General features: G+C 49.2%; 1 protein-coding gene across 3 annotated transcripts in view; it reads right to left on the bottom strand.

The window, feature by feature from the left end:
* The window catches only part of cep192 (centrosomal protein 192), a 203,953-nt gene extending 197,183 nt beyond the window's left edge, over positions 1-6,770 (bottom strand). For 2 of the 3 annotated variants that reach the window (XM_072468423.1, XM_072468421.1), the window contains exon 1: positions 6,280-6,429. The gene's annotated coding sequence lies outside the window, so the exon portion shown is untranslated. Of the gene's footprint in view, positions 1-6,279; positions 6,430-6,672 lie in introns of those variants that run through there. The other variant, XM_072468422.1, reaches the window with a different exon arrangement.
* Positions 6,771-10,863: the final 4,093 nt, after the last annotated feature.

The raw sequence follows: 10,863 nt of genomic DNA on the forward strand, positions 1-10,863 counted from the left end.
AATGCGGCGTCATGCAGCGGCTATTGATATTTTGCAGGTAAAGGCGGAGAAGGGGGAGTTGGTGTTGGAAAAGATAAATTAGGTGTTCAGGTGGTACTATGAAAAATTGCACAAGGCCGAGCCGGGGGGGATATGGTGCAGTTTCAGGATGGGTTGGAGTTCCCAGAGCTGGAGGAGAGAAAGAGGCAGGCATTGGAGGAGCTGTTGGGGCTGAGGGAGGTGATGGATAGTATGAAGAGAATGCAGTCGGGGAAGGGCCCGGGACCGGACAGACTTTTGTAAGCAGTTTGCGACAGAGTTGGCCCCCCACCTATTTGAGATATTTAGTGAGGCGGTGTAAAGGGGTGAGTTGCCAGCAATGTTGTCTCGGGCGTCGGTTTCGCTGATCCCGAAGAAGGGGAAGGACCCACTGGAGTGTGGGTCCAACAGGCCCATCTGTTTGTTTAACATGGATGTGAAAGCACTGGTGAAGGTGTTGCCGTAAGTTGGAGGGGTGTGTGCCAGAGGTGGTCTCCGAGGACCAAACAGGTTTTGTGAAGGGTAGGCAGCTCTCCAGCGACATTAGGAGGCTGTCGAATGTAGTCATGACTCCATCAGGTGGGTGGGCACCGGAGGTTATTGTATCTATGGATGCAGAGAAGGTCTTTGACCTGTAGAGTGGATGTACCTGTTCGAAATTCGAGGTAGGTTTGGGTTTGGACCCAAGTTTATGGCGTAGGGGAGTCTTTTGTATGCGTCGTGTGCATATGAACGAGACAAGTTCTGGGTATTTTGGGAATGAAGCAGGGTGCCTGCTGTCGCCATTGTTATTTGCGCTGGCGATTGAGCCCTTGGCAAAGGCCCTTTGGGGGTCGGCCGAGTGGCAAGGGAGCATCGGGTGTCGTTGTACGCATTTGGAACACTGTGTCCAATTCTGGTCACCGCACTACCAGAAGGATGTGGAGACCTTGGCGAGAGTACAGAAAAGGTTCACCAGGATGTTGCCTGCTATAGAGGGTATTAGCTATGGGGAGAGATTGAATAAACTGAGATTGTTCTCCCGAGAGAGATGGAGGCTGCTGGGCGACCTGACAGAAGTTTATAAATTTATCAGGGGTACAGATAGGGTGAACAATTGGAGGCTTTTTCCCAGGGCGGATTTGAAAATTACACGGGGGCACAAGTTCAAGGTGAGGGGGGGGAAATAGGTTCAGTGGAGAACGTTTTTTTTTTTTTTTTTTTTTTAATACACAGAGGGTGGTGGTGGCCTGGAATGCACTGCCAAGTGAGGCGGTTGAGACAGATACATTAGCGACCTTTAAGACATATCTGGATAGGCAAATGAACAGACGGGGTACAGAAGGAAATGGCAGTTGGTCGAGATAGGAGGGCCGAAGGACCTGATCCTGTGCTGGATTGTTCTTTGTTCATGTGCTGTAGGTACACCCACAATGCTGTTAGGGAGTTCTAGAATTTTGACCCAGCGACAGTGAAAGAGCGGCGATACATTTCCAAATCAGGATGGTGAGTTACATAAATGGAAACCTGCTGGTGGTGGTGCTCCCATATATCTGCTGCCCCCTTCTAGGTGGTAGTGGGTTTAAAAGGTGCCGAGGACAGAGCCTTGGTGTGTTGTTGCAGTGCATCTTGTATATGGTGAACTGCTAGTACTGTGCGTCAGTGGTGGAGTATGAATGTTTCAGTTAATGAGCTGGTTAAAAGGTTGCGGGTGTTTGCGCACCTCAGGAGCTTGAAAAGCGGTGTTTGTCTTTTTGCAGGAGACACACCTCCATGTGAAGGACCAGGTTAGGTTAAGGAAGGGGTGGGGCGATTTTAATGTGCAAAATAATGGGATTCGTGAGTGGGGCTAGTTTAGCACACTGGGCTAAATTGCTGGCTTTTAAAGCAGACCAAGGCAGGCCAGCAGCACGGTTCGATTCCCGTACCAGCCTCCCCGAACAGGCGCCGGAATGTGGCGACTCGGGGCTTTCACAGTAACTTCATTTGAAGCCTACTTATGACAATAAGCGATTTTCATTTCAAAGGAGGTGAGGGATCCAGGTGGGAGTGGGGTATTGGGTGTGTGGGGTATTGGAAGGGGCACCAGTAGTGTTGGTAAATGTGTATGCTCCAAATTGGGATGATGTGGGTTTTATCAGGGGGTTGCTGGCAGCAATCCCGGATTTGGCCACGTACCAGTTGATTATGGGAGGAGATTTTAACTGTGTCCTGGAGCTGAGGTGGGAAGTGGGGCCGGTCAAGGTGAGGGATTTGTATTTGGAGGAAGGGTTTGCCAGTCTGGAGGAGCTAAGGGAGAGGGTAGAGCTGCCAAGGGGTAGTGAGTTCAGGTATCTACAGGTTAGGGACTTTGCACGAAAGGTCTGGAAGGGGTTCCCTAGATTGCCGGGATACACCCTGCTGGAGTGACTGCTGCTTCCGGGAGTGACTGCTGCTTCCGGATGTGGAAGGGGAGGGAAGAATTGGGGATACATATAAGTGGCTAGGGGAGCAGGGAGGCGAGCGGGTGGTGAAGATCAGGGAGAAATGGGAAGCGGAGTTGGGAATGGAGATCAATTGGGGTGTATGGAGTGAGGCACTGCGAAGGGTAAACGGGACCTCCTCTTGTGCAAGGATGAGCCTGATACAGTTTAAGGTGGTGCACAGGGTGCATATGACTTGGGCGAGAATGAGTGGGTTCTTTCATGGGGTAGCAGAGGAGTGTGAGAGGTGTGGGTGGGGCCAGCGAATCATGCGCACATGTTTTGGGGTGGCGAAAAATTGGGAAGATTCTGGGTGGGAGTGTTCGCAGTCTTAGCCAGGATAGTGGAGGAGGGAGTGGACCTGGACCCTTTGGTGCCGATATTTGGGGTTTCAAAGAAGCCGGAGCTCATGGAGAGGAAGGCCGATGTCTTGGCCTTTGCCTCTCTGATTGCACGGTGACGAATGTTGCTGGCGTGGTGGTCGGCATCGCCACCGCGGGTAGCAGCATGGTTGGGTGACTTGTATGACTTCCTGCGGTTAGAGAAGTTAAGGGGCTCAGCAGGGGAATTTGAGAACAGGTGGCGGGTGTTTGTGACCATGTTTGAAGAGCTGTTCATCACAGGGGGGTGGGTGAAAAAGGAGAAAAATCTGTAGAAACTGTATGGTTGATTGTTGGGAAGAATGTTTCCTGGGGTGTTTATTTGCTGTAACCTACTTTGATACAAGTTTGAATAAAATGCGTTTTTTTTAAAATGTGAATGTTTAAGTTGGGGAATAGATAGGGTGCCAACGAAGTGGCCTGCTTTGCCCTGGATGGTGTTGAGCTTCTTGAATGTTATTGGAGCTGCACTCATCCAGGCAAGTGGAGAGTATTCCATCACACTCCTAACTTGTGCTTTGTGAGATGGTGGACAGGCGGCAAGTTACTTGCCACAGGATTCCTAGCCCTTGACCTGCTCTTGTAGCAACAGTACTTATGTAGGGTGGCACAGGGGCATACGGCACGGGACCCGGGTTCGATCCCAGCCCCACATCACTGTCCAATTGAAGTTTGCACATTCTCCCCGTGGGTCTCACCCCCACAACCCAAAAAGATGTGCAGGGTGGGTGGATTTGACACGCTAAATTGCCCCTTAATTGTAAAAAAAAAAAGAATTGTCCACTCTAAATTTTTTTTAAATTTAAGTATTTATGCAGCTGGGTCAGTTCAGTTTCTGGAGCATGTCCAGCAATGGTAATACCTCGGAATATCAAGCGGAGATGGTTAGATTCTCTCTTGTTGTAGATAGCCATTGCCTATTTTGTGTGGCCTTAATGTCATTTGGCACTGATCAGTCCATGGTTGAATGTTGTCCCGGTCTTGTGCATGTGGATTTGGACTGCATCAGTATTTGAAGATATGAATGGTGCTGAATACCTGCCAAACATCTGTGAACATCCCCGCTCCTGACCTTATGATGAAAGAAAGGTCATTGATGAAGCAGCTGATGATGGTTGCCAGGCTCGGTCTCAAGCTGCTTGGATGTCAAGGCTACTCAGTGTAGTATCCTGGCCCTACCATCTTCAGTTGCTTCATCAATGACCTTCCTTCCATCATAAGTTCAGAAGTGGGAATATTGACTGATGACTGCACAATGTTCAGCACCATTCGTGACTCCTCAGATAATGAAGTAGTCCATGTCCAAATGCAGCAAGACCTGGACAATATCCAGGCTTGGGCTGACAAGTGGCAAGTTACATTCGCGCCACACAAGGGCCAGGCAATGACCATCTCCTACTAGAGGGGATCGAATCATCGCCCCTTGACATTCAATGGCATTACCATCGCTGAATTTCCCACAATCAACATCCTGGGGCTTACCATTGGTCAGAAACGGAACTGGACTAGCCATATTAATGGCTACCAGGGCAGGTCAAAGGCTAGGAATCATATGGCAAGTAACTCACCTCCTAGCTCCCCCAAAGCCTGTCCACCATCTACAAGGCACAAGTCAGGAGTGTAATGGAATACTCTTCACTTGCCTGGATGAGTGCAGCTCCAACACTCAATAAGCTCGACACCATCCAGAACAAAACAGCTCCTCCTTCCACAAACATTCAAACTCTCCACGACCGACAACAGTGGCAGCCGTGTGTACCATCTACAAGATGCATTGCAGTAACTGACCAAGGTTCCTCAGACAGCACCTTTCAAACCCACGATCACTACCATCTAGAGAAACACAAGAGCAGCAGATGCCTGGGAACCCCATCACCTGGAGGTTCCCCTCCAAGTCACTCACCACCCTGACTTGGGAATCCATCACTATTCCTTCACTGTCACTGGGGCAAAATCCTGGAATTCCCTCCCTAAAGCACAGTGGGTGTACCTGCACCTCAAGGACTGCAGCGGTTCAAGAAGGCAACTCACCACCACCTTCCGAAGGGCAACTAGGGAGGGGTAATAAATGCTGGCCAACCAGCGATGCCACATTCTGTAAATGAATTAAACAAATTTTCTCACGCCACCAATTTTCATGACACCGGAGAACTTACTGATCATACCTACCTACCCACATTGACATCCAGACAATTAATGTACACTACAATCCCTGCAGAGTACAGACTTCCAGTCACAAATAAATCTTCGATGATCACCCTCTACCTCCTGCCACAAAGCCAATTTTGGATCCAATTTGCCAAATTACTCTGAATCCCGTGGGCTGTTACCTTCTTGACCACTCTCCCACAGGACCTTGACCTACAGTAGCACAGTGGTTAGCACTATTGCATCACAGCACCAGGGTCCCGGGATAGATTCCCGCTTGGAATTCTGAATTCTCCATCTGTGTACCCAAAATGGCACCGGAAAATAGTGACATTGGGATTTTCACAGTAACTTCATTGTAGTGTTAATGTAAGCCTACTTGTGACAATAGTAAAGATTATTACCTTGTGAAAAGGCTTACTGAAGTCCAAGTAGACTACATCAACTACACTGCCCAGATCTACACACCTCCTCAAAAAATGTAATCAAATTTGTTAAGAGATTATCACCCCCTGACAAAGCTATGCTGACCATTCTTGATTAATTCTGGTCTTCCTACATGGAGATTAATTCCACCCCTCAAGAACTTTTTCCAATAATTTCCCTACCACTGATAGAATAAAATCATAGAATTCCTTCAGCCCATTAAGTCTGCACTGGCCCTCTGAAACAGCACACTACCTGTGGACACCGAGGGGCAATTTAGCACGGCCAATACATCTAACCTGCACATCTTTGGGCTGTAGGAGGAAACCGGAGCACCCGGACGAAACCCACGCAGACACGGGAAGAATGTGCAGATTCCTTCGCCCGTGTCACCCGTGTTCGGAATTGAACCCAGGTTTGAGCGGCAGCGCTAACCACTGTCCCACAATGTTAGACTCGCTGGCCTGTGATTACCTGGTTTGTCCCTCGCCCCCTTCTTGAATAATGGAACCACATTAGCTGTCCTCCAGTCCTGTCCTCTGGCACCAGGGCCGGAAGAGATTTGAAAATTTCCCCAACATGGCTGTAATATTCACAACTGAATCGGTTGTCCCCACACAATTACCAGCAGGCAAGTGCATCCCAAATCCCAACCATGGTTGTTAGAAGTTTATTAAAGAAGTTCATTAGTTACCAGCGTCATCGAAGCCGCGCGTTGAGGAAAATAAAACAATGGGGAATATAGCACCAAACTTTTAGCAGAGTTACGGGGGTGTTCTTGTGAGGGGACCAGTTTGATGACTGGCGCACAAATAAACACAGAGAAGGCCAACCGAAGATTATGGTTCAACCGAGGGAATACTCACTTTACATCAAAGTTTACATGCGCACTCGTGCGCGGCGCCTCCTTATTGATGGTGCGCACTGTCAACGGTGGGCAGGCTCCGGTCACCACCAAGACCGCTCCTTCGGTTAGGCCCCGAGTGGGAACGGTCGGCCGATGCCCGTCTGCCGGGGGCGGGGTTACTTTTCAACCCACGCGCGTGCGCGGTACCTCCCCTCCCCTCTGGGCAATCGGGCTTCCCCGGAGGCGCGAGACTCCCGCGAGCCCGGCGCGCGCGTCCCTCAGCGTCAGGGCGGTTTGAATTTGAAAGAGAGCGGCCGTTAAACCGCCAAAAATAACCTCCCTCCCCCACCCCAACCACTAGAATGCCTCGACCGGCCTGCGTTATCCGGCGGCCGAACCAACCCTCGCTCACCGTTCAAATGTAAAGTTCCTTCGAATTCAACGCAGTTTCCAGCACGTCTGAGCCAATAATAAATAAGCGCGGTTTTTCTCCTCTTGAGTTACGCTGTCCCTGATACGAATTGCGTTAAAACTTGAAAGGCTTTTATTTTTTCGGGGGGGGGGGGGGGGTGGCGGCCAGCTTGTTGCGCGGTGAGTGACAGGCGCGGCTGACGCCCGGGGAGAAGAATAAATAGACTGTTGAGTGACAATGGAGGTTTGCGGCCGGGTAAAGCGGAGGTCATGAGGCAGATACCGGCCCAAATCTGGCCTCTGTTGCCCAGCACTGCAAATCTTCATTGCTCTTAAAATGTAACCTCTGGCTCCCACCCTGCCATCAATTCCTAAACATCACTCGCCCCCCCCCCCTGTCGTCAACCTAATCCCAAATTTAAAACCTACCTCTGTCCTTTTAATATAGTTTGATTTAACAAACTATATTTAATATAGTAAACGACCCCAGCCCCTTCACAAGAGAGATATCGATAAAAACATGTTCTGACAGTCAGTCTCAGAAGGAGATATCAAAAAAAAATTCTTATGATATCAGGAAAGTGAACCAGAAATTTGGACAAAGAGATTCTTTAGCAGATATTTAGCACTATACTCCGTATGCTTCACCCAATGTATATGTATTTACATTGTGTATTTATCGCATTTCCTATGTTTTTCATGGTTGAATGATCTGCCTGGACTGCATGCAGAACAATACTTTTCACTGTACCTCGGTACAAGTGACAATGATTGTAAATCTAAATAAAGGAAAGCTTTGAACTGAACACCAAGATAACAAGGCATGGCCGCTAATGGCGGAGCAATTAAATTTTGGGATGGCCAAGAATAGATGTGTGCAGACATCTCATAAGGGCTGGGGGAGGTTTCGGAGACGATGAGGACATGGACAAGAAATTAGTGTTTGGTTTTGAGTACTGATGAAAATTATGGTTCATCCCCGGAATGCAGTCAGAGCCATGTCCATGGCACCATGGGTAGCTCAAGCTGTCCACGGAGGTACAAGAAAGTCTGAAGGAACAATAGAGATGGGTGCTTCAATATTTAGGGGAATAGACATGCATTTCTGCGGCTGCAGATATTAATCCAGGATGGTGTGTTGCCTTCCTGGTCAAGGAGTCATAGCTCAGATTCACGGATTCCCTCTGTCGTGTTAATCACCCTGAGGTAACACGGACTGCAACTGGATGCAGTTGTACTGGAAAGTAGACTCCAAACGTTGGTGTTTGTTCAACACGTTTTATTGAACCTGCTAAGCAGTGCACAAAGTTCGCTATGGGTTTGACACTACTAACCTAAGTGTGCTTACGATCACTAACTAGACCAGAATAGCTCTGAGCCACGTGTAGAAGGTGCTAACTGATATATATACCCTGACTGTCACTCGTGGAAAGAGGCAGTGCTGATGCCTGGTGTGTTTTATAGTGGGAAACCCTCTTCCAGTGTTCTGCCTGGTGATTGGTTGTGTTCTGTCCTGTGTTGAATGGCTGTACTGAGTGTCTGTCACTGCCTGTCTGTATCTCATTATGTGCATGAGTGCATATTATGACATCTCCCCTTTTTAAAAAGAAAATGTTGGTTGCTTGGTGCATATGTGACTATTTACATGTGGAACTATTTACATTAAATGGCGAGTGGATGAATATATACATAGGTGTCTAGTGTGCAGATACAGAACAAAATTTACAAGATAAATGTCTATAAGTCCAATCTTTGGGGCTTGCGTCGGATCCTTGTCGACCGTCTACGAGGTGGAGGTGGGGACGATGGCGCCTTGACAGGCGGGATTGCTGCCAGATTGGTGGCCTTGTGGTGCGAAGTGTCCGGAGGAGGCATAACAACAGATGGAAAAGTAGGATCTGGTGGTGGGCAGGCAACTTTGCGCAGTGCCCTTCTGTTGCGCCTGACAATGGAGCCATCATCCATACGAACTACAAACGATCTGGGAGCAGCCTGTCGAACAACAACAGCTGAAGCTGACGAGCCTCCATCAGGTAGCTTGATCCAAACAACATCTTCCGGCAATAGCACAGGCAAATCGGTAGCATGAGCATTGTATGTCAGCTTTTGCCGGTTCCTGAGTTGCTGCACCTTTTGCAGCACTGGGATGTGATCTAGGTCTGGTATGTGGATGGCTGGAACAGTCGTTCGCAAGTCTCTATTCATGAGGAGTTGAGCCGGGGACATACTGGTGGACAGAGGTGTTGCCCTGTACACCAACAGCGCAAGGTTGAAGTCAGAAGCTGAGTCCGCAGCCTTGCAGAGCAGTTGCTTCACTATATGAACCCTTTTCTCAACCTTCCCGTTGGATTGCGGGTAGTGTGGGCTTGAGGTAATGTGGTTGAACTGGTACGACTTGGCAAAATTGGACCACTTTTGGCTGTGGAAGCAGGGACCATTGTCACTCATGACAGTGAGTGGAATACCATGCCTGGCAAATGTCTCCTTGCAGGCCTTGATGACTGTCCTTGATGAGAGGTCTGACAGCTTCACAACTTCCGGGTAATTTGAGAAGTAATCTATGATGAGCACATAGTCACGCCCATTGGCGTGAAAAAGGTTGATTCCCACCTTGGACCACGGAGAGGTCACAATCTCATGTTACTGGAGTGCTTCTTTTGTTTGAAACGCTGGCAGGTCGGACAATTGAGAACCATGTTGGATATGTCCTGGCTGATTCCAGGCCAATAGACAGCCTGCCGGGCCCTGCGCCTACACTTTTCGACAACTAGGTGTCCCTCGTGGATTTGTTTGAGCACTAAGCTCTGCAGACTGTGAGGGATAACAATACGATCTAGCTTGAGGAGGATCCCTTCGACGACTGTCAGGTCATCCTTCACATTAAAGAACTGAGGACATTGCCCTTTTTGTCAGCCATTTGCACGGTGGTGCATTACACGCTGCAGCAGAGGGTCTTTGGCAGTCTCTTCTCGAATGTTGATCACTCTTTCATCTGAAGCCGGGAAATTCTGGCACACAGCTGCACCTGTGCCTCAATTTAGCGGATTAAGTCAACCTGTTCACAGGGCGTGGTGATGGAACGGGACAGGGCATCCGCAGTTATCAGCTCCTTGCCTGGTGTGTATACTATCGTATCTCCAGAGTCGAAGGAGAATGCACTGAAGCCTGGGCGTCATGTTATATAAGTCCTTAAGAATGATATGGACCAAGGGTCTGTGGTCAGTCTCCACTGTAAACGTTGGTAGACTGTAGACGTAGTCATGGAACTTCACAATGCCGGTCAGGAGGCCCAGGCACTCTTTTTCTATCTGGGCATACCTCTGTTCAGTAGGCATCATGGCCCTTGACGCAGAAGCAACTGGAGCCCAGGGCGAGGAGTCATCCCTCTGGAGGAGCACTGCACCAATGCCGTCCTGGCTTGCATCCTTGGAAATTTCTGTTTCCCTGTCCGGGTCAAAAAACGCTCGTCCCGGAGCAGTGGTGAGCTTTGCTTTGAGCTCGAGCCACTCTGCTTGGTGTGTGGGTAGCCACTGGAATGCAGTGGACTTCTTTACCAGATGCCCGAGAGCTGTGGTGTGTGAGGCCATGTTGGAAATGAATCTTCCCAAGAAGTTCACCATCCCGAGGAAGCGTAATACTACCTTTTTGTCTTCCGGGGTCTTCATGGCTTTAATGGCCTTGACCTTGTCCGGATCTGGTCGCACACCCTGCTGGGATATCTGGTCGCCCAAGAACTTGATGGATGACATGCCAAAGGAGCACTTGGCCTTGTTCAGCTTGAGGCCGTTTGCATGGACACGTCGAAAGACTTGTTTGAGACGAGATATGTGTTCCTCGGAGGTCATGGACCATATGATTACATCATCTACGTAGACACGCACACCCTCAATGCCCTCCATCATTTGTTCCATCATCCTGTGGAAGATTTCAGAGGCTGAGACAATGCTGAACGGCATACGGTTATAACAGTACCTGCCGAATGGTGTGTTGAACGTGCAAAGCTTCCAGTTGTATCTGCCAGAAACCACGGGTGCATCGAGCTTTGTGAAGAATCTGGCGTGTGCCATCTCACTGGTCAGTTCCTCCCGCTTCGGGATCGGGTAGTGTTCCCGCATTATGTTCCGGTTAAGATCTTTGGGATCTATGCATATCCGCAACTCTCCTGAGGGCTTCTTCACACAGACCATCGAGC

This window comes from Scyliorhinus torazame, chromosome 11 (genome assembly GCF_047496885.1).
Source record: "Scyliorhinus torazame isolate Kashiwa2021f chromosome 11, sScyTor2.1, whole genome shotgun sequence".
Lineage (NCBI taxonomy): Eukaryota > Metazoa > Chordata > Chondrichthyes > Carcharhiniformes > Scyliorhinidae > Scyliorhinus > Scyliorhinus torazame.